Here is a 25501-nt window from a genome sequence, read left to right as displayed (position 1 = left end):
CACATAGCTACTTACCATTGCTCTAGCTTTGATCCAGATAATTTTGGCATCTACTATAGTAGTCTGTCTTTCTGATTCCAGTCACATTCTTATAGCTATAAAATTCAGTTTGGATCCTGACAATCTAATGCTTAAACCATTCAAAAACTATCACCTACAAGATAAAGTAAATCTTACATAGCATGCCAGAACATCTACAATCATGTCTATCTTTTCAGTCTCCTTGATTTTATTTATTTTTTTTTTGTTTGATTTTAACCTAGTTACATGGACTCTACAACTTCCTATGCTTCCCCAAACTTTGCAATTTTTTTTTGTCTTTGTGCATTTGCTCATAAAATTGAATCTAGGAATGACATGGTAAAAGGAATTGTCTTTTATACCCCCATATCAGCTTAGCTGAACCCAATTCAGCTAATTAGTTGAATTGTTCACTTCAACTTTTTCATAGAAGCTTTTGCTTCCTATTTTTTTCCTCTGAGAACCATTGTAGAGTTTATCTCTTTGCACCGCCAAATCGTGGTACAGATGCCACACACCCAATAACTATCTGTTGAATAGAAGTAAACTGAATTAACAAGGCATATATCATAGTTGGCATAATCACAAGGTTCCTTAACCAAATTTGTTTCCATAAACTTGGCTACTGCAATCTAAACATTCAACAAATCCTTGTTTTATCTAACCAAGCAGGCATAGCTTGGTTATATTTTCTTAAAAATAGATAAAATTCATTTTATTAGTAATTAGACATATTTTACTGGCTGGACTTGGTTAGTTTCAAAGAGTGAAAGTGAGAACCTCAGAGCTCCCACAGTCTTTAAGTCTTAGTTCCTATTGCTGCTATAACAAGTCATCACACACTTACTGGCTTGAAATAACACAGATTTATTATTGTATAGCTCTTGAGATTAGAAGTTAAAAATAAAAGAGTCAGCAAAGCCATGCTCCTTTCAGAATAATTTATTCTTGCCTTTTCTAGCTTGGAGAGGTCATCTCATTCTTTGTCTTGTATCCCGGGGGATACGTCTTCCATGTTGCCTTTTCTAACTCTGACTTTTCCTATTTCTCTCTTTTCTCTAAGGATCCTTGTGATTACACTGACCTCACCTGGGCAATACAGAAGCATCTTTTCATTTAATGACCCTTAGCATATTCACATCAGCAAAATCCACTTTTCCACATACAATAACACATTAATAGGTTCTGGGTATTTGATATCTTGGATAAGACAGTGTTCTACTACTACATCATCTATTTACATTGCTATGCATGGCAGCTTTTATTTTTCAACTGGGAAATGTATGGGTTTGGGATGAGAAACTGAGGGGTTTAGAAAGAAAGTAGAAATGGAATGTTTGCTTCCCATTAGGTCCAGGGAATAGATTGAGCTCCTCATTTTGGCAAAAAAATGGTTTTGAAATGTGGATATTATTGATTGTTAGTTGGTTGTTTGGTCCCTTCTCTTCATCTATAGTAGGATCACCAAAATGTGAGCTGTCGTGATCTCCTGTCTAAATGACATAATTGATTCATGGGACTTCTCCATAGCCTCTTCTCTCTCAAATCAGTTATTCACATTATAGACAGAGCACATGCCCATAATTATCTGAAAATTTCTTAGGCTTTCCGTGTAATTATTACACAAACTGGTATAGTTGTCTTGGAAAACAGTTGGTAATACCTTATAAAGTTCAAGATACTCATGTCCTATGACCCAAGAATATTGTTCTTAAATTGTTAAATATGTTTTTTTTCTTTATTATTTATTTATTCTAATTTGTTATACATGATGGCAGAATGGAGTTCATATCATATTAGCCATATAGAGCACAATTTTTAAGTCACTGGTTGTACACAAAGTATTTTCACACCATTTGTGTCTTCATACATGTACTTAGGGTAATGATGTCCAACTTATTCCACCATCATTCCAGAGAACACACCTGAGACCATTCAGGTCTCATGAAAACCAGAAGGAATGCAATGTCTATCGATAGAAGAGTTGAATAAAATTCTGGTGTATTTACACAATGGAATAGGGTGCAGAGGTAAAACTGAATTAACTTTAGCTACACACATTGATATTTGTGACTCTCAAAATAATACAATGTAAACATAAGAATGTGACAGATGAACATATTTGAAATTATTTCATTTTTTATAAACCTGAAAACAGGCAACATTAAACAATAACAAGTATTTCTATGTCCATGTGTGGCAAAGATCAAGATGTGGGATGCTACAATGGAGAGAGGGGGCTACTATTTGAGATAGAAGACTTTTTAAGACCATATAAGCAACATTCTGTTTTTAAGCATGATGTTGGGGGTACATGGATGTTTATCTTACTTTTCTAACATTGAATATACATGATTTATATATATTTTAAAAAGAAAAAAAAAACACTAGAAAAAAAGCATTAGGAACGCAGACCTAAGTCTCAGGCACATAACTAATGGCTATTTAATTCAGCAAATGTTTGAGTCTGAGTCTTCTTATTGTAAATATAGGATTTGAAATAGATGATCTTGAAGGAGTCTTCAAACTCAAGTTCTTGACTGTTAGGAGATATTCAGTCTTTGAAAACTTGGCTATAGTGATTTTCAATAAGGCAGAACAAAATTCCTCTTAGGAAGGCTACATTGTGTTCTGATTATCATAGAGGAACATAATGAACTTGAAGGTCCTGAAGTGGTCCATCACGGTTGACCTGACTCTAAATAGAGTGAAGCATTTGTGAATGGCTAAAGAGTATATTGAACACTTTATTCCTGGCATAGGAGGAATTGTGGGAGCAGCTACTTAGGATTAATAAAAGGAATAAAAAATTATAAAATCAAAAGAGAGAATATATACCTGTCATATCAAAAGTGTTTTTGCTTTAATAGAAAATTAATTCCTAGAACGATGTGTAAATTACAAAGCTTTTTTATGCATGTTATCTGAACACAAACTGTACATTAAAAAGTGATTTAATATGCTATTTGGTCTTTGCATAGCAAGATTGGAGTTTGGCTTCAAAATTAGTTGAGGACTTTATTATTTCGATTAAGAAAAGCATTTTATCCTACGATTTTAGAAAACCAAGGAAATATCTTTCATACCATGCTCTGACCCTAAATACATAATTTAGAAGTTAACTATGTTTATTAAATACAACACATATGACAAAACATATCTTTCCTTCAACTTTAAGTTTTAATAAAACATAGAATATGCATAGGAAAGTAATGGTAAGTTAAGGATATAATTTAGGCTTACAGGCAGTAAATAAATATCTTCAAAAATTTTTATAAAATCTGACCTCCTGTCAACCTGCTAAGACAGATTCTCTATTGTGGAACACTTTCAATTACCAAAATCATATTTGAAATTTTTTTCAAGTGAAATAAAGCAATGCTCTAGACAGGTTATATATCAGTTGAATTGTTAGCATTCTGTTCTAATTTCCTCCATAAACCAAAAGTATTACGTGTCATGCTCACATCTGTGGCCTGAGCATAAAGTTGACAAAAAAATCAACCCTAATGGCTTTTCTCAATCTAAAATAATGTCTAGTTTCAACCTGTGGTTTTAAAAGTAAGTCCAGAGTGTCAAAGTAATGTCGCGACCCCTTGCCCGCAAGGAAGACGCAACTCAGGAATCTTCTTTCAGCAGTTTATTCAGGCCCTTGATATTTCTTCTTCTCTCCTCGGGTGCCCCTCCCAGCCTTAATAAAGCATCTCAAGCCCCAATGCGAAGCTGCCACGTGGAGCTTTCTCATAGGGTGGTAAGGGATTGCGTGCCAATTCTCCATATAAGGAGTTGTTTATCACAGGCCACAGTGGAAGCCGGCGCCATCTTGTAATGGCGACCATAGTCTGCAGAAACGGCAGAAGCGGCTCACCACAAAGTAATATATGTCTCATGTTCTAACCATTTTGAGTTTTCACATTGAATGTGCTTTCACTGGATCTGTTTTTTTTTAAATTTGGTTTATGATGACATTTTATTTTTGTGTGGTCTCAAATGTTCTTTATGTTGAAAGCTCAAAGCCATGAGGACTTTAGTAATCAATGAATATAACATTTTTGTTTTAGATATGCAGAAAAGTGTCCTTTTTATTCCATGGGGTCCAACTCAATAGGAAATGGAAAACTGACTCCAAAACCAGGTTCAAAGGCAGTGTCAGCTGGTGTGTGTAAAATCCTGGATGAGATGCTGATAGGAGTTGGCTACAGCCTGTATGGATGTAGCCTTATAAAACTTATGAAAACATATAACAAGATGTATCTATATCTATATCTATATATATATATATATACCTATATCTATATCTATATATATTTGTTTAGAGTTCCCTAACCTTGAAGGAAGTTAATTCACAAGTCCATCTTCTTTTCTGTGCTTACAGCAAAAGCTATAATCTGTAACATCTCTGATTTCTGATTCCCAGCATAGTCTGTCTTTAGCTTTTCCTTTTGCTTCCAATAGAGAATGGATGTCCTTTGTTTCAACTCATTGAAGTAGACCTATATTTTTCTGATTGTCTTTTTTTTCTGACCATAGTCTTTTGACTGTTCATTTGAACTGCTTCAGGATTCAGCGATCAGCTCTCTGTCACATACACAAAACTCTGATCAACCAAGTGCTAACAGGCTATATTTCAGGACTGGCACACTCCAGGAATCTGGCTTTATTCCTTGGGGAAAATTTTGTCCTGTTATTTGTTGTTGATGTGGCTCCTAGGTGACCCTAGTGAAAATATCCAGAAAGTTGAGTGTGATGTTGTTGACAGTTCCAACTCTAGCATCTGCTTGTTACGATGGACATTTAACTTTATCTGGTGGCTGATGATTTTGTTGTGGTTTAGTATTCCACTGACTGGATTGTGTTAGGTGCTATTCATAACACATGACTTGATCTCTGTGTTTTGGGAGCTGACAGTGTCTAATTCATAGAACTTGAGAGAGAATAGGGCCACCCACTACATATCTAGAAGGCCAGGGGACTTTCCTTTAGCACTTTTTTCTTTATTTTACTTTTTTCTTCTTGGCAACTAACACCCTGATTTCACACCCTTCATTCATCTGAAAAGAATAATTTGCCCAAAACAACATGAAAGACTATCTCTAAATAAATTGTTTGAATCTCAACACTGAGCTGATCTCAGACAAAAGTAAGTTATAGTTTCTGAATTTCAAACATCAGTGTCAGAGGAATAACTTTGCACAATGAGTTCTTTTCTTCATTGCCTACTAATGCACATGACCATGGACCTCAGTTTGAGTCTGTAATTAACAGATTCACATAATATTAATCCATGTATGTCCATCTAAATAACTCCTGTTAGAACAAGTAATTTCCTCAAACACAGGGGAGAATATCAGCTGACCCATTGGTGCATCAGTAATCCTTCCATATGAATGATTAGACTATTTATCACAACATTCTGTCTTCTAGCCAAAGTATGCTTTTGATCATTGGCATTATTAGGGTGTACATGGCCTATATAACCAGGAAAGAAGACCTGGAATTTTAAATTTACCAGAATATGTAAATATACAATATTCTATTCATTTTCTATTGCTATGTAAAGAATCACCTCCAAACTTAGTGACTTAAAACAATAAAAGCTTATTAAATACTAGTTTCTGGTGAAAATTGAGTGATAGCAGAGTTCTGGTGTGGGGTTTCTCTTAAGCCTACAGCCAGCTGTTCACCAGGGTGCATTCATCTGAAGGCTTAACTGGGGCCCAGATGCCTCGTTTACATGGTTCTCTTTTGTGCAGTACTGGGGATTGAACCCAGAGTGCTCTAACAGTGAGCTATATCAGAAGCACTTTTTGAAATTTTTGTTTTGAGACATTGTCTGGCCAAATAGCTGAGGGTGGCATTGACTTTCAATTCTCCTGCCTCAGCTTCTCAGTAATCTCTGGGATCATAGACATGTGTCACCACACCTGGCTTTATTCACATGGTTGTTTATATGAGATGTCCATTTATTGTCACCTGTGCCTCTTTGTAGGGATCCTTGAGTGTCCTTCAAACATGACAGCTGGCTTCCCTCAGAGCCAGTGATCCAAGAGAAAGAGCAAGGATGACACTTAATAACTATATATATATATATATATATATATATATATATAAAATTGCTATAGGATTATTCTTTTTTATTACTTCTTAGTTACACATGACAGAATCCATTTTGATAAAATTATGCAAGCGAGGATTATTCTTAATAAAGCCTAATAAACTGCTGGAGAAGTGACACAGAAATTATATATTTGTTCTCCTTTCATTTTTTGAATCATATGTTAATTATGACTCTCTTGTTGTCCCAGAATGTCAGTAGTCTTCAAGCTGGAAAAAATGCATTTTAAGTGCTCTCTTGTCCTGAAGGCCAGTTCTTACATTTCTTTAGGACTTGCCAAGAAGGGGAAACAAGAATGGTCTCATGAACCTTAGCCAATATTGCATGAGATGATAACATTTGGAGAAGGGGGATCTGAAATACGAGGAAGATCCTTTGAGAAAGATTGCTGACCTATGTAGAAGGAAGCTGTTTTCTCCTAACTAAAACTCAGAGGAAAAGATACTATATTAGTCAATGCTTTGTCATTGTGATGAAAAGGCATGACATGAATACCTTAAAGGAAGAAAGATTTATTTATTTTTTTTTTCAATAAGTTAGCAGTTTAATTTTATTAGCTTCAGTTGAAGAAGGAACTAGGTTTTTATTTAAATAGAAATGAATTCTTTTAAACTAAAATTATTAACAATCTTTTAAATGCATATTCTGGATATATAATATACCAGTTATTTTTAATCTAAAACACAAGTTAATATTTCTTAAGATATTTCTTTTTTTTTTAATTTTTTATTGTTGGCTGTTCAAAACATTACATAGTTCTTGATATATCATATTTCACAATTTGATTCAAGTGGGTTATGAGCTCCCATTTTTACCCCATATACAGATTGCAGAATCACATCAGTTACACATCCATTGATTTACATATTGCCATACTAGTGTCTGTTGTATTCTGCTGCCTTTCCTATCCTCTACTATCCCCACTCCCCTCCCCTCCCCTCCCCTCTTCTCTCTCTGCTCCCTCTACTGACATTCGTTTGTCCCCCTTATATTATTTTTCCCCTTCCCCTCACTTCCTCTTGTATGTACTTTTGTATAACTCTGAGGGTCTCCTTCCATTTCCATGCATTTTCCCTTCTCTCTCCCTTTCCCTCCCACCTCTCATCCCTGTTTAATGTTAATCTTCTTCTCATGCTCTTCGACCCTACTCTGTTCTTAGTTACTCTCCTTATATCAAAGAAGACATTTGGCATTTGTTTTTTAGGGATTGGCTAGCTTCACTTAGCATAATCTGCTCTAATGCCATCCATTTCCCTGTAAATTCTATGATTTTGTCATTTTTTAATGCAGAGTAATACTCCATTGTGTATAAATGCCACATTTTTTTTTATCCATTCATCTATTGAAGGGCATCTAGGTTGGTTCCACAGTCTTGCTATTGTGAATTATGGTGCTATGAACATCGATGTAGCAGTGTCCCTGTAGCATGCTCTTTTTAGGTCTTTAGGGAATAGACCGAGAAGGGGAATAGCTGGGTCAAATGGTGGCTCCATTCCCAGCTTTCCAAGAAATCTCCATACTGCTTTCCAAATTGGCTGCACCAATTTGCAGTCCCACCAGCAATGTACAAGTGTACCCTTTTCCCCACATCCTCGCCAGCACTTGTTGTTGTTTGACTTCATAATGGCTGCCAACCTAACTGGAGTGAGATGGTATCTTAGGGTGGTTTTGATTTGCATTTCTCTGACTGCTAGAGATGGTGAGCATTTTTTCATGTACTTGTTGATTGATTGTATGTCCTCCTCTGAGAAGTGTCTGTTCAGGTCCTTGGCCCATTTGTTGATTGGGTTGTTTGTTCTCTTATTGTCTAATTTTTTGAGTTCTTTGTATACTCTGGATATTAGGGCTCTATCTGAAGTGTGAGGAGTAAAGATTTGTTCCCAGGATGTAGGCTCTCTATTTACCTCTCTTATTGTATCTTTTGCTGAGAAAAAACTTTTTAGTTTGAGTAAGTCCCATTTGTTGATTCTAGTTATTAACTTTTGTGCTATGGGTGTCCTATTGAGGAATTTGGAGCCCGACCCCACAGTATGTAGATCGTAGCCAATTTTTTCTTCTATCAGACGGCGTGTCTCTGATTTGATATCAAGTTCCTTGATCCATTTTGAATTCACTTTTGTGCATGGCGAGAGAAAGGGATTCAGTTTCATTTTGTTGCATATGGATTTCCAGTTTTCCCAGCACCATTTGTTGAAGATGCTATCCTTCCTCCATTGCATGCTTTTAGCCCCTTTATCAAATATAAGGTAGTTGTAGTTTTGTGGATTGGTTTCTGTGTCCTCTATTCTGTACCATTGGTCCACCCCCCTGTTTTGGTACCAGTACCATGCTGTTTTTTTTACTATTGCTCTGTAGTATAGTTTGAAGTCTGGTATCGCTATACCGCCTGATTCACACTTCCTGCTTAGCATTGTTTTTGCTATTCTGGGTCTTTTGTTTTTCCATATGAATTTCATGATTGCTTTCTCTATTTCTACAAGAAATGCCGTTGGGATTTTGATTGGCATTGCATTAAACCTATAGAGAACTTTGGGTAATATCGCCATTTTGATGATGTTAGTTCTGCCTATCCATGAACAGGGTATATTTTTCCATCTTCTAAGATCTTCTTCTATTTCTCTCTTTAGGGTTCTGTAGTTTTCATTGTATAAGTCTTTCACCTCTTTTGTTAGGTTGATTCCCAAGTATTTTATTTTTTTTGAGGATATTGTGAATGGAGTGGTTGTCCTCATTTCCATTTCAGAGGATTTGTCGCTGATATACAGGAACGCCTTTGATTTATGCGTGTTGATTTTATATCCTGCCCCTTTGCTGAATTCATTTATTAGCTCTAATAGTTTCTTTGTAGACCCTTTTGGGTCTGCTAGGTATAGAATCATGTCATCTGCAAATAGTGATAATTTAAGTTCTTCTTTTCCTATTTTGATGCCTTTAATTTCTTTCGTCTGTCTAATTGCTCTGGCCAGTGTTTCGAGAACTATGTTGAACAGAAGTGGTGAGAGAGGGCATCCCTGTCTTGTTCCAGATTTTAGAGGGAATGCCTTCAATTTTTCTCCATTCAGAATGATGCTAGCCTGAGGCTTAGCATAGATTGCTTTTACAATATTGAGGTATGTTCCTGTTATCCCTAGTTTTTCTAGAGTTTTGAACATAAAGGGATGCTGTACTTTGTCAAATGCTTTTTCCGCATCTATGGAGATGATCATATGATTCTTATTTTTAAGTCTATTGATGTGGTGAATAACATTTATTGATTTCCGTATATTGAACCAGCCTTGCATCCCAGGGATGAATCCTACTTGATCATGGTGCACAATTTTTTTTGATAAGTTTTTGTATCCGAGTGGCCAGAATTTTATTGAGGATTTTTGCATCTAGGTTCATTAGAGATATTGGTCTGTAGTTTTCTTTCTTTGAAGTGTCTTTGTCTGGTTTAGGTATCAGGGTGATGTTGGCCTCGTAGAATGAATTTGGAAGTTCTCCCTCTTTTTCTATTTCCCGAAGTAGCTTGAAAAGTATTGGTATTAGTTCCTCTTTAAAGGTTTTGTAAAACTCTGCTGTATACCCATCCGGTCCTGGGCTTTTCTTAGTTGGTAGTCTTTTGATGGTTTCTTCTATTTCCTCAATTGATATTGGTCTGTTTAGGTTGTCTATATCCTCCTGACTCAATCTGGGCAGATCATATGACTTAAGTAATTTATCTATGCCTTCACTATCTTCTAATTTATTGGAGTATAAGGATTCAAAATAATTTTGATTATCTTCTGTATTTCTGAAGTGTCTGTTGTGATATTGCCTCTTTCATCCCGTATGTTAGTAATTTGAGTTCTCTCTCTTCTTCTCTTCTCTAGCATGGCTAAGGGTCTGTCGATTTTGTTTATTTTTTCAAAGAACCAACTTTTAGTTTTGTCAATTTTTTCAATTGTTTCTTTGTCGTGACCCCTTGCCCGCAAGGAAGACGCAACTCAGGAATCTTCTTTCAACAGTTTATTCAGGCCCCTGATATTTCTTCTTCTCTCTCTCTGATGCCCCTCCCAGCCTTAATAAAGCATCCCAAGCCCCAATGCAAAGCTGCCGCGTGGAGCTTTCTCACAGGGTGGTGAAAAATCATGTGCCAACTCTCCCAGATAAGGAGTTGTTTGTCACAGACCACAGCGGAGCCAGCGTCATCTTGTAATGGCGACCATAATCTGCAGAAGCGGCTCACCACAGTTCCCCCTTTTCTGTTTTCTTAAAACAATACAGGCGAGAGTAGAGGTCCTATCCCACTGTGCAGAAGTGGCTGCATAGTATGACTCAGTCCTAAGGAGGCGCCTTCCCCAGATCTGAAGCCATATCAGCCGACGCCTTTTTTCGTGGGGCGGGGCGTGAACGCGTCTAACCCGCATGCAATAGGACATGCTCTCCTTGAGGTCCATGTCAAGGATCACTCAAGTGCAGTGCCTTGCCTCGCATCCTGTATCGTGACGATGGTGGACGAAGGGGGATAGCTGAGGCTGAACTGTGGCTGTTTATAATGACAAACAAGTTGACAGCACCCTGAAAGAAAGGCACGAACTTCAAGGCGATAGAAAAGCACTAGTGTGGAAACCCATCTGCGTGCAATGGCAGTAAGACCGGCAGAGTGCAAGGGCTTTCCAACACTAAGAGAATAACAAGGAAAGTCATGTCGATCCCAGTGCAATGTTATAATAACTTGGGGTGTAACGACCATGACAAAGGTTTACTGCTTAAGATGCGCAAGCCAGACTTGAGGCGAGTTGCCATTTTCTAAAGCTGCAAGAGCTTGTATGATCATAGCCTTTTCTTGTGCATGGCGAGTTTTAAGGCAACAGAGAAGCCACAAACAAAGTACAACACCGAAGCAACACATTGCACCAAAAATGCCCACTCCCACCCATTCCTTAAAAAAGGAAAAGGCAGAGGATAGCCAACTGGTGAATTGACCCAAAGTCACTGGTTCGACATGGGTGCTATTCAAAACAGCAATCCGAGTTAGTTGAGACTGGATCAAGTTTTCTGCTTCCATGGACCAGGTTCCGGATGGATACTCCCCGATGATGTGGGAGGCATTTCTGGAATCATAAAATCTGACAGAGGTTATACATAAATGTGCACGTTGATCAACACAACCCAAATGTACTAGGTCAGACAATTCCTCAACTTGAGCTTGAAGCAGATCTATCCTTTGATTAGCAGCCAGAATCCCAGATAAAATGTGTTGATTAATTCTACTTTGAGATTCAAGTATGGTGGATGTTTGTGGAATAACCTGATTAATAGTGGCAGCAGTTTGTACCTGGCTGGCCATGGCTACTCCAGCTATAACTGCTGCAGCAGCAGACACCGCCACAGCTGTCACTATGGCTGCCGTAATTCCAAAATCTCTACGGGCTCTAATCAGTTCAACAATAGGAAATGACTCTGGATCTGCAGTAACCGGGATCGGGACAAAAGTTGGAATTTTCATAACCACTGCCGTAGTCCAGGAGCCATTCCAACACTCAGACAAATAACAGGTAATATTAGAACAATTAAGCATCCCCTGTAATGTAACATTAGCCAAAAGAAACAGGAACGGAGATTGGAGATGGACTGCTGCGGAGGGTAATGTAGCATTAGATAATTGTGAATTATTTGCAGAAATTTTAAGCCTCCTACCTCGCTCCGAGTCTTGGGTACTGCCAGAAACATTAAACAGCCAACTTTGGACTCCTAATATTTCCCTGGGGAAACACAAGCACGGACTAGACTAGCCCAATCTGAGGGAGTCATGCAAAATCTAGTAAGTCCCTCCACCTGAGTGAGAGTGAAAGCGGCATCTATGCCATAAGTGCGGACAGATTCTGCCAAGGTTTTAATTATCTTAAAGTCTAAAGGCTCATGATATCTTCCCCTGTTATTGTCCTGAAATACAGGGTATGCAAGTCCCATATCTGTATTAACTGTCCTCCAAACTTGTGCATGAAAAGATCTCCCGGAACCTTGGCTCCCCCCCCACATACGGAGGTGGGGCAATTGGCACCATATCTTCTTCTAGATATTCTACCTCCTCCTCCTCAGAGTTTTGTTGACCGATGTTAACTCCCTTCCCCTTCTTACAGTAGGCCTGTGTGTCCTGTGTCTCCTTTTTCTTCTTTTTCATTTTTATCTTATGTAGTTGTTGTAACAATATATCAAGGTCCTCAGAACTCTCTGAGTCGCTTGTGTTCTCAGGCGTTTTTAATTCGGTCAAGTCTGGGTAGAGCCTTCTCCTATTTTTATCTTCAGGCTCTTTTGCCTTCTCACTACTGTTACTTTTAATACTCTCTGCCACTTCACTACATGATCCTTCAGATTTTTCCTCATGCAGTTGCTCGAGAATAGCTTGACCCTCACTCACAGCTTCCTGGCATTTACCATCTGTTATACATCCTCTAACTAACTTCCAAAGTGGTATAATGCCACCCTGCAAGGTACCTTGCTCATGAGCGAAATCTAGATCTTTCCCTAATTTGTCCCAGCTGGGAACCGTAAGACTCCCTGAAAAAGCAAACCAAGGAGCCGCTATATCAGCTTCTCTTAAAAACATCTGCAAAGTACTCTGCTTTATCTTAAGTCCTTTTGAATGTAACAACCCATCTAGGGCCAACAAAATTGGGCTTGAAGAAGCAACACCCATAATGTTTTTAGAGCTATAAAGAAAGTGAAAGTACAAAAGTCCCCGCTCTCTTCCTTTTACAGGGGAGCGTTCCATTCTATGAATTCCCTGCTCTCTTCCTTTTACAGGGGAGCATCCCTGTCGTCACAACAACAAAAGAAGCACAAAAAACAAAAGCGAAATGACACAACAAAAGAAACACAGAAAACAAAAGCGAAAGTACACAGTGCAGCTGCAATAAAATGTAATGCTCTCTCTTTCTTTACAGAGGAGCTGCCCCGCTTTGATCACGGATCCCACTTATTGGGACTAACCCCGCTTTGATAGCGGATCCCACTTATTGGGACTAACCCCGCTTTGATCGCGGATCCCACTTACCTGGGACTAACCGGTGCACCACCCCTGACTGCTGAAAGTTCTGGTTCCCGGGTCTCGGCACCACTTGTCGCGACCCCTTGCCCGCAAGGAAGACGCAACTCAGGAATCTTCTTTCAACAGTTTATTCAGGCCCCTGATGTTTCTTCTTCTCTCTCTCTGATGCCCCTCCCAGCCTTAATAAAGCATCCCAAGCCCCAATGCAAAGCTGCCGCGTGGAGCTTTCTCACAGGGTGGTGAAAAATCATGTGCCAACTCTCCCAGATAAGGAGTTGTTTGTCACAGACCACAGCGGAGCCAGCGTCATCTTGTAATGGTGACCATAATCTGCAGAAGCGGCTCACCACATTTCTTTTGTTTCGATTTCATTAATTTCAGCTCTGATTTTCGTTATTTCTTGCCTTCTACTTCTTTTGCTGTTGTTTTGCTCTTCTTTTTCTAGGATTTTGAGATGAAGTATGAGATCATTTATTTGTTGGTTTTTTCTTTTTTTAAGGAATGAACTCCAAGCAATGAATTTTCCTCTTAGAACTGCTTTCATTGTGTCCCATAGATTCCGATATGTTGTGTCTGTGTTTTCATTTATCTCTAAGAATTTTTTAATTTCTTCCTTGATGTCTTCTATAACCCATTGATCATTCAGTAACCTATTGTTCATTCTCCAAGTGATGTATTCTTTTCCCTTCCTTCTTTTATCGTTGATTTTCAGTTCCATTCCATTATGATCAGATAGGATGCATGGTATTATCTCTACTCCTTTATATTGTCTAAGAGTTTCCCTGTGACATAATATATGATCTATTTTTGAGAAGGATCCATGTGCTGCTGAGAAAAAAGTGTAACTGCTTGATGTTGGGTGGTATATTCTATATATGTCAATTAAGTCTAGGTTATTAATTGTGTTATTGAGTTCTATAGTTTCCTTATTCAACTTTTGTTTGGAAGATCTGTCCAGTGGTGATAGAGGTGTGTTGAAGTCTCCCATGATTATTGTATGGTGGTCTATTAGACTCTTGAACTTGAGAAGAGTTTGTTTGATGAACATAGCTGCACCATTGTTTGGGGCATATGTATTTATGATTGTTATGTCTTGTTGGTGTAAGAAAGATTTATTTTGGCTCTTGGTTTCTGATATTTTAGTTGATGGCCAGCCTGCTCCATTGCTTTGGGCCTCAGATGAGGCAGAACATCATGGTGGAAGGGCAGGGCAGAAGCCAACTGTTCAACTCATGGCGACAAAGAAGGAGTGGAGGGGGAGGCAGAGGGAGAGGGAGAGGGAGAGGGAGAGAGAGAGAGAGAGAGAGAGAGAGAGAGAGAGAGAGAGAGAGAGAGAGAGAGAGGAAAGGGGTCAGGGACAAGACTTCTTCCATATTCAACTATTTCCTCCATCCTTGCCCCACCTGACTACAGTTTCTACCACCTGATGATCCAATCACTTTCCCAAAGTCCCACCTCTGGATAGTACTGCATTAGGTACCAAACCTGTAACACATGAGGTTTTGAGGGGCATTCCATATCCAAACCATAATAGATGCCCTCTTGATGAGAGGGGAAAATGACATATTGTTCCTGTTGTTTGGTGGCTAAACTATGAAAATAAGTAGGCCCCTTCTGTATTCAACCAGAGTGAAGTGTATTAGCAAATTCTTGGGTGATCCTAATCTGTTTATCTTGGCTTCAGTAATTACCAGCAATATTTTTCACTTTTACTTAGAAGACTATAAAATGTGAGAGTCTGTCTAGGGTCAATGTTGAAGGCCACATAAGGAGAGAAGGCTTCAGCTAACTCCATTACTGGAAGGTAAAATGTCCATTTCCTTGAACCAGAGAGGGCACTCTGAAAGGAAGAAAAATAGAGGCCCTTAGAAGACATGTCTAACACGACAAGGACACCCAGCAAATGGAGGTTTAAAGGGCCATTAAAAATGGGGAGTAAGGATGCCATATGAAATCATCCAGAAAAAAATCTTGTCCAAGTTGGTAAATGTGTAATGTTGAAGGTTCTTAGAGGAGGCTCCAGTTAGCCCCCCAAAATCAGATGCAAGGGAAAGCCAATGTTTAGACATCTCCCATGACTGTTTTTTTACCAACCAAGAGAGAGAGATCATTGATGCCTATTAATTTAATCTACATTTTTCCTTTTAGCATCCATTCTTTTGCCCAAATATCAGACTTGAGGAAAGAAATGGAAGCCCAGTGAGTCATGGATGAAGATGGAAAAGCAGGTAGAGTGAAATCTCAAGATGTGCCCTTGCTTCCAAGGACTATGGTGTTGAGGTCTGAGCGAGGTTAGAAGAGAAGCTTGACATTGAGTGGGAACTGAATATTTTTGACTTACGTTAAACTGAAAAGGAGCTGGAAAAGAGACTGTTCTAATGCCTGAAATAATCATAAAGCTAAGGAATGTGTCTTAGATATGGCTAAGAGGCAAGGGATGGAAAATATGACTAAATAGTTTTGAAGACAGATATGAAAAAAAATTTTTTTAAATGTTTCTACTTATCCTCTACAGCCATTCAATAAATTGGTTACACAAGAGCTCTTTGGGCACAATGACTTTAAATTGATATGCTGGATGCCTTGTTCATCACTTATAATAAAGAGGAACAGTGTGTCTCTGTTCTCCCTGAGTGCTCATCCTGTTAAGGAATGAAATGGTAAACTTGAGAGGTTCATTCAAATGGCACTGAGGGTTATGCTGGTCTTGAGCAAGAGGGAAGAGGGCTAGTGTCAAGTGTAAGTGCTACTAAGGAGCCGCATGCACACTGGAGTGTATTATACAAGGTTGACTGACCAGTCAAAAGAAGTGAGCAGATCTGAGTAGACCATGAAAACAGATGGTGACCAGTGAGTAAGCAATACTGTGGATGTTTCTCTAGATTGTAATCAGAATAATTGCACTGTAGCCTTCTCTGATTCATTTAGAAATTATTTGAGATCTTTTAATTTCTTCATTTTTTATGGAACCAGTTTTGTAGATAATAAATGGACTGATGACAAAGGACATCTGAGAGAAAAATATAGTTAAAATAATAACCAGAATTAAAAAAAAAATATTTGTTCTTCATTGCTCTAACTATTTTATATAGGTTACTCATTTTTTTGGATATGTTTGCCTTGCCATAGCATTGGCAAAGATTTCCTTAATCTTTTAAACATATCTGAGTTTATTTAAACATTTAAAATTTTATTCTGTGCATAGACATTGGAACATAAATAGTTAGATTGCTTTAGTCATCATTAAAGAATGATGTTACTTTTAGAAGTGTCATATGAACTTTTTTAACTGTATTTTTAAGCCAGACTTAACTGTTACCATTCATGTTTAAAAGACAAGTGACATCTAGTCTCACCCCTCAGGGAAAAAGATTAAGTATTCATTTATTTTTTCCTGCTTAGTACAATTTTACACAAAGAGCTCCTTTTAAGTACTTGAGAGACTTTTCACCCAAAGGAGCTGTTGTTTAAGTTGGGATTTGCCTTACATGTTTAGTGAAAAATACTGTATCAGTGTTAAAAGCGCTCCGGAATGATATGGTCTTTACTGTCATACATGTTAGTTTACTGTATGTATTAGATATTTAAAACAAGCATAAGTGAAACAAGATTGGTTAGGGTTTCTCCAGAGTAAAGAATACAGAGAACAAATGGAAAGATGCTTGATTCCTTGCACGTGGTTTCTATACTTGACTCAGCTGGCTTCCCATTTTATGGTTATCAGATTTATGGGCTTTGAAATTATGAACATTGGATCAAATTTTATGTGGAAAACACTCAGAGGTGACATGAAGTGAGCATGTGGTTTGAACAACCTATAATTTTTACCACAATTTTGGATGACCAAAGTAAAAATATTTCCCATAAAAGGCTGTAAATTTGCTGAAATTGAACACAAATTACCTGTAGTATAGTAACACAAAGAAACTGTTCACTGAAATATTCTGAAATTTCTTTTTTTTTTGAGTTTTATTTTAAACAAGTTCTAGGGAGAGACATTTCATAGTTACCAAGGAAATATATCATCTGTTCAATTTACAAAGTTAATTTTAAACAAGCTTCTGTGACTGATCTAACATGAACCATTACCAGGGAACCTTGTTATTGACGTGACAAAATTATCAGTTGGAATGCTCTTAGAAGATCTGAAGTCAGTGTGGTAAGGACTTTTAGTCATAAGTGATTCAGTACATCGAGTTATCAATTTGTATTCATTTTTCTGATGCTGTGTGACAAATCATGATAAATTTAAAACAACTCCTGTTTATCCTCTCACAGTTGTGTAGGTCTGAAGTCTCAGCACAGTGTAACTAGATTCTCCACTTAGAGTTTCACTGAGCTAAATTCAAGGTATCATCTAGTGCTGTAGTTCTTTTTTGGGTTTGAGAATCTCTTCCAAATGTATTGGCAGTATGCAGTATTAACTCCTTGAGGGTGTAGGAGGAACCCCTCATTATCTGTTAGGTGTTAAACCTCTGACTTCCTCTACTGCAACCAGTTGTACTGTCTTCTTTTTTAGGGATCCTGTGATTAGGTCAGGCCCATTTGGATAATAGTTTTGCAATATAATATAACATAATACAATCATGGAAGTGATGTCGCACCATGTTTACAGGTTCTGCTTACTCTCAAGGACAGGAAATTTTACAGGAGTGTGGGTCACGGAGGGCCTGTGATCTTGGAATTTTGTCTGCTACATACCTCTATATATACCAGTGACTGCAACTTTTCATTCTGTATTATGAATATCGAAGATGATAGGAATCAAGAAAATCTTCTTTCTGAACAGTGATCAGGAGCTCTGGCTCGTTTGGTAATTAACTCCATTTCTACTTCATTTTATTCAGGTTTTGTTTTTTTGTTGTTTTTTTTGTTTGTTTGTTTTTGTTTTCGTTTTTTGGCAGTGCTGGGGATTGAACCCAGGGCCTTGTGCATGTGAGGCAAGCACTCTACCAGCTGAGCTATATCCTTAGCCCCCTCTACTTCATTTTATTCATACACCTGGATTTAACATACTTTTTGGAAAGTAGACAATACTTCCTCTTGCTTACCTTTGGCTTTTTGATGCCAATATTCCAGCCTTAATCTTATCTCTTGCATTCCCACAGTGAAGACTACTTCAAGGTCTGTGGCAAATATGCAGGTAATAGTTTTGCAGCACTTAAAATAAAGTGTTCATATTTTTACTTATAAGGAGATTATTGGCTCAGATTCTTTTTACAGAAATTTACTCTTCTAGAATTCTCAGGCACAGGTTAAAATACTTACTAAATTGGTCCCTTCCCAGTTTTTTTTTTTGTAATAAATAATAATATATGTCCCTTGATCTTTGAGGTTTCCAAGAAGAGCACATGTCTGACATTTTGTGAAATGAACTTGCTTAGCAACAGCACATACTTTTTCCTTCTTGTTAATGCTCTCATATTTCAGTGGAAGGTAAAATTTTATTTACTTGTTGAATTTGCTTCAATCTTTCACACACATTTTTTAAGAACATGCATGCTGAAGTTGGTAGATTATAAAAGGGATTAAAACTTAAGTTCCTTTTTTGTTCTATGTTCTTTGTAAGATCAAGTAGCCGAGGGCCTTTGAAAAATTCAGACAAATGTATCAGAATACTTTCCACCAAACGGGAGGTAGAGGATCAAGCATGGATTTTCTCTTCATAGCACTTCTGGCAAGAGGCTTCTGGAATAAAATTCACATATTCCTCCTCCAACTTGGTTAACCACAACATCTGTTTGTCTCCATTGGCGTTCGGCCATTGACCTACTGTCTCCTGTAGAAGACACCCACCATCCCTCTTAAGACCAAATGTCCTTGAGAAACAAGTCTTTCTGAAGTGATTTCAGTCAGGGAACTAGTCACAAGCCAAAAGCAAGGCCTGGTTACATCGTCTAAACTCACTAAAAAGGGGATTAATTTTATGTTTTTCTCTGAATTTCGAGATTGAATTATTAATAGTACCAATTTATTTGGAAGGGAAAAGGTCAAAAGATTTAAACAGGAACACTACAAACATACTCCCTTTTTACTAATATAGTACTGGATGTGTAGATTTACTTTTTTTGGCTAAAAGAACCATCATAGGAGTTAACTTTCAAAAATGTAGGGAATAAAAGTTTAACTAAAACTTTATGTATATGTATGTGTATTTATGCATATGAATATAGGTACATATACATATATTTGTATAGCTATTTTGAAATCCAAGTACGTTTACCAACTTTTTTAAAAAAAGATTTTTTTGATATATAAAAAGAGCTCATAATTTTCTGCAGAGTTATTGCTGCTTCTAAAACTGTAATTTGCCTCTGCTGGCACAACTAGGAAAGGCTCAGTACAGGCCAGAGCCTGTGAGATCCTGGTGTTAAATATTTCAACAACAGCTCTACTTCAATCAGAGAGTCTCTCAGAGTTGCTACCTCTCTTTGAATTACTATCTGGCTTTGTCCTGGCCAGCCACTTTTGCTTTTTTACATTTTCAGATTGTTAGAATTTACCTGAAATTGTTTAAGTTGTAATACAGTGAAAGCAAGCCTGACCCATTTAAAAAAGCAGAAAAAACTGGACAGGCAACCCAGGTTTGTTCTGTAGAACTCCTTTATAGATTCCCACACCAAGGCAGTTTTCCTTGGATTTCTTAGGTAAAGTGCTCAGATGTGAATTTTTTTTTTCTTTTTCTTCTCTCTCTCTCTCTCTCTCTCTGTGTGTGTGTGTGTGTGTGTGTATGTGTGTGTGTGTGTGTGGCCTCCAATCTTTTCTTCAATACATCTGCTTTCTAACCTATGCTTCTTCTTTCTATTTTGGCCACTTGGTCTTATCTGTTTTGGTATCAAAATGAATATTTTCTGGTACCCCTCAGGTACTCTCATTTTCTGATTATCTTTCTTTTATGGTTCTCTCATATGACCTTGGTTTGTCTCTGGCCCAATTCAGGCCTCTTGCCCTCAAATCTCTTATCTCTGCTCCAGCTGAAGTTGAAGCCCAGTGTGATGAGCTAGAACAGAGGAAACCTGGGGGAACAAATAGAGTGGTACTCACCCTAGAGGAACCCATAGACTGGTAAGAATGTCAGACTCTCATTAGTTAATTAGATCTTCAGTCCTTCACACTTTAATCTAAATACTCAAAAGTATGAAACAGTATCTTTTTTTCTGTCCTGTTTTGGTTATCTTTAAATATTCTAATACCATACACTTAGACCAATGCTGGTTTCTAATCTGAATATATCACTGCTCTAAGATTCTCATTTCATCTCCTTCTGGGTCAAGGAAGAAAAATAAGTCATGGAATGGACGGATTTAATCCGAGGCTGCCCTTTGCCATAGCAGGGCCTTGACATATGAGATGTGATAATCTGTGTATCATTATCTCACCAAATTTTTCATACCTATGAAAATGCCACTATATGACCATCATATTAACCAGAAAGAAATTACTAAGTAATAAACCTAATCTATTTCAGAAAAGAATGCTTCAATAAACAGAGTACCTTCCTCCATTTAACCTTTATAATTTAGTCTGCAATATTTTCTGGAAAACATCTTAAGGAAGTATGCCGTATCTTAATTATATTTATGATAAAATAAAATATAGTAAGTATAAAAATTATCTAGACCCACAATAAGTGGAAGGCAGATCCAGAACTCCACACTTCAATGTTCTAGCCGTTGGGCTTCACAGTCTCTCTTTGTTCCTTTTGCCAAGGGATGACCAGAGCAGAAAATACCCTCAACCAATTAGCCAAGATGAAATCTGGTGATTATTCTGAAAATATATTGTGTATTACAATATTTGAGCTGCAATTACAGCTCTGTTCACCATTGGGGGCAGCTCTTTCCAAGGAAATGAGCTTCTGATGGAGCAAGGAGATTTCTTCTGCTGGATGTTACATATTACATATTCAGAGTGCTTCATCATTTCAGATCTGTGCATGGAAGGGGAGGAGCAGGTTATTGCAAAGTTCCTAAGATTATTTCTAATCCTACAAATCAAATTTGATTGATACTAGATTTAGCCTTATGTCAATCTTTTACACTTTTAATATGATTGTAGAAGAATACTATTATGATATTTTAATTTTTATTAATTGAAATCCAGACTATTTCAATTTGGTTTTTTCTATCATAACAAAATCAATTTATTGTATTATTAAACGATTCCAGATTATCTAAATCTGGCAACTGTAAAAAGTATTAGCCCAAAACTAAGTTTGTACATAGGTATATTTCAGATATATTGAGAGTTCGTTTCAGACTTCAATAAAGTGAAAATAAATAAAGTTACATTTTTTTGGATTTTCCAGTATATATACAAGTTATGTTTCTAGTATTATGAAATTTATTAAGTATGCAATAATATTATATCTGGAAAATAATGTATCTACCTTGAGTAAGAAAACTTTATTGTTAAAACCACTATTTATCTGAGTTTTCAGGGAGTCCTAACCTTGTTGCTGGGTATTGCCTTGATGTTGATGGCTGTGGACTGATCATGATGGTGGTGGCTGAAAGCCGGGCCGGCTCTGGCAATTTCTTAAAATTAGATAATGATAGTTTTAAGCATTGAATGACTCTTCAACTAATGAAAGATTCCTCTGTAGAATGTGATGCTGTTTGGCAGTATCTTACCCAAGGTAGAACATCTTTCAAAATTTGAGTAAGTTCTTTGAAACCTTATCACTACATTAACTAAATTTAGGAAATATTATAAATAATTAGTTATTATTTTAATAATGTTCAAGCATGTTCACTAGAAGTAGATTCTATTATAAGAAACCAATTTCTTTGCTCATCCATAAGAAGCAACTAAGTAAGATTTAAGTAAAATCTTATCCAGTAAGATTTTATCATGAGGTTGCAGCAATACAATCCCTTCAAACTCCACTTCTAATTCTAGTTATCTTGATATTTCCACCACATCTGTAGTTATTTTCTCCACTGAAGTCTTGAAAAAAGTCATTTGTAAAGGTTGGAATCCAGTTCTTCCAAACTCCTGTTAATGTTGATATTTTGAACTCCTCCCATGAATAATGAATGTTCTTAATGGCATGTAGGACAGTGAGTCCTTTCCAGAAGGTTTTCAACTTACTTTGTCCAGATCCATCAGAAAAACAACTATATGTGCCAGCTTTAGCCTTAAAAATGTATTTCTTAAAAAAATGAAGAGTCAAAATTATTCCTTGATGCATAGGCTACAGAATGAAGGTTAGGTTAGCAGGCACAAAAACAATGTTCACCAATTGTGCATCTCCATGAGACTTCTGGATGACCTGGTGTACTTTCTTTTCTCTCTTTAAAAAATATTTTTATTAGTTATTGATGGACCTTTATTTATTTATTTGCTTATATGTGGTGCTGAGAATTGAACCCAATGCCTCACACATACTAGGCAATTGCTCTACCACTGAGCCACAACCCCAGCCCACCAGGTATATTTTCAACAGCAGTATTTTAAAATATTCTGGACAGTATGTTTCAACAGAGAACCTAAAATATTCAGTAGACCATGTTGTAAACAGATGTGCCATCATTCAGGCCTTGCTATTCCATTTGCAGAGCACATGCAAGATAGATCTAAGTGTAATTCTTAAGGGCCCTGGGAATTTTGGAATGGTGAACAAGTGTTGTCTTCAACTTAATGTCACCAGCTGCATCAACCCTTAACAAGAGTGTTGGCCTGTCCTTTGAAGCTTTCAAGCCAGGCATTGACTTCTCTTCTCTAGCTATGAAAGTCTTTGGGTGACAGTAAGGCTGCTGTGTCTACAGTGAAAGTCTGTTTAGTGTGTGCACATTCATCATGTCAACCAGAGCCTCTTGATGGCTAGATCTGCATCTGCATCAGCTCTTGTTGCTTCATCTCACACTTTGATGCAATAGAGATGGCTTCTTTTCTTAAACCTCAAAAATCAACCTCTGCTACCTTCAAACTTCTATAATTCCCTCACTTCTCTGAGCCTCCTCCAGAACTGAAGAGAGCTACAGTATTCTTATGGCTTAGGCTCAGGAAATGTTGACACTGGTTTAATATCTAGACCACTAAGCCCTTTTTGATGTCAACAAGACTGTTTTGTTTTCTTAGCATTTATGTGTTCCCTACAGTAGCACTTTTAATTTTACTCAAGAAGTTTTTCTTTGTGCTCACACCTTGACTGGTGTGAGAGGCCTAGGTTTCAATCTATCCTGGCTTTTAACATTCCTTCATCACTAAACTTAGGCATTTGTAGATTTTGATTATGGTGAGAGATGTATGACTCTTCTTTTCACTTGAATATTCAGTGACCATTATAGAGGTGGCAATTGGATTAATTTTAATATTATTGTGTTTGGGGAGATAGGAAGACCTAAATGGGAGAGTGAGATGGGGTAATGGCCAGTTGGTGGAACAATCAGAATACATGCAACTTTTATTGATATAGTTTGTCATCCCATATGTGCATGGTTTATGGTGCTCCTAAACAATTACAATTTTAACATCAAAATTTACTGATCACAGGTCACCATAACAGGTATAATAACAAAAAACTTGAAGTACTGTTAAATTACCAAAACTGAGACACAGAAATGAAGGAAGCATGTGCTATTGTAAAAATGGTGTTGATGGACACTCCATGTAGAATTTGCATAAACTTTAAATATGTTTTTTAAAAAGTATTTTGGCATGCAATAAAGCAGATACTAATCTATCTTTCATACTTTTACCCCTTGTTTATTTGATTTCTCTATAAATTTATTGACAGTTGGTTCATGTCCTATGAACCTTCAGTCTATGAATTGCTATTTTTATACAATTTATAACTTTGGACATTTCCTCTACCTTCATGTTGCCAATCCCTGGTACTATTTCATTCCTTTCTCTCTTAAGTTCATTGCAGTGATCAGCAAACAATGACACAGTCCTTCCAAATGTGCTATGGTTTTGGCCTCAGAGTCCTTCTCAACACATCTAATACAATTTTTAAATGCATTCAAATTCTGAGTTCTTCCAAATTTATATATCTTCTGTGCATTTCTCTCATAAACTCAGACTCCTATACAGATGGTTCATCTTGTAATTTTTCAACCCCATGATGGTGCCAAAGTGCCATGTATCTTTCACTTGCAGTACAATATTTAAAAAAAAAAACACAAGGTATTGCACACTTCTACTATGTGAATAGATTAAAAAATCTGTCAGAGTCATGTCACGAGGATTTCTGAATACATATTAGGAAGACAATACATATTGTTGAAACAGGAGCATAAGACCTGGGACTGGTTATAGATTTGCAACTGAAATCTTAATCCTACTCATAACAATACCACCCCAATGCATGTTTAAATCCAGATAAGAAGATCATCTCTCCTCACTTATGAGAGGGAATAAACTCTCAGCAATATTTACTTCAGTTATACATTTCCTTTTGTTTATGATTTGTTTCATCAAGTGAGGAAAGAAATGTTTTAAAAAGTTGATTTTATTTCAAGTGAAATAATTTTGGTCACAGGAATAATAAGATGTTTTAGTTTAAATGGTTCAAGTACTTATCCCCCATCAAAAACAAAAGATTTAACAGATACCTACAGATTAAAAGAATTCTGGAGTACAAGTAAAAGCTGAAGCAACTCAGTGGAGCACAGAAACCAATGATAGTTCCATAAAACAGAGAAAGGTGGGGGGTGGGGAGAGAATTGTGGTGTTTTACTTGAGCTACCCCATTCTCTAGCTGGAATAGCTCAGCACCAAGAAGAATCCCTTTGGCCATGACAGCTGCCACCCCACCCCATGAGGGAAAAAGAGATCAGGAGGACCCTAGCAGCCTTTGCTACTGAGGACCTTTGTAACCCTTGCCACAGTCAAGGACTCCCAAAGTTTTTGCTGATGCAGACCTTGCTTATTGAAGCTGCTTGGAGCCATCACTGTGACTCTCCCAGTGTTGGAGCCACTGAAATACCCCTTCTAGCCTTAGTACCACTGTACATGTTCTTGTGTTCTGGACCTGATGCTACCATATGTTTCAGACCTTGTGTTCATGTGGTGCCATTGTGCATACCACCTAGGTAGTGTATTCATGTTCACCTAGAGGTGAAAATCTTTGCCAGCTGAAGACAGTGTGCAAAATCTTGAAGAGGAGACTACTTGGAATGTATAGGTAACTATTCACTCAAGTATCAAGGAATACACGCAAAAAATGAGGGAAACATAACACTACCCAAGGAATCAAATAAATATCTTGTAATTAACCCCATCATTGTTACACATAATTACATATAAGAGATGGTGAGGGGAAAGGGGAAAAAAAAACAAGGGAGAGAATTGAACAACAGCTGATGGGGTAGAGAGGGAAGAGGGGAGGGAAGGGGAGGGGGAAT

Source organism: Marmota monax, unplaced genomic scaffold, assembly GCF_021218885.2.
Source record: "Marmota monax isolate L192 unplaced genomic scaffold, Marmota_monax_Labrador192_F-V1.1 WCK01_AAM20220418_F8-fsc00594, whole genome shotgun sequence".
Taxonomy (NCBI): domain Eukaryota; kingdom Metazoa; phylum Chordata; class Mammalia; order Rodentia; family Sciuridae; genus Marmota; species Marmota monax.
Note: the sequence above shows the minus strand (reverse complement) of the source record.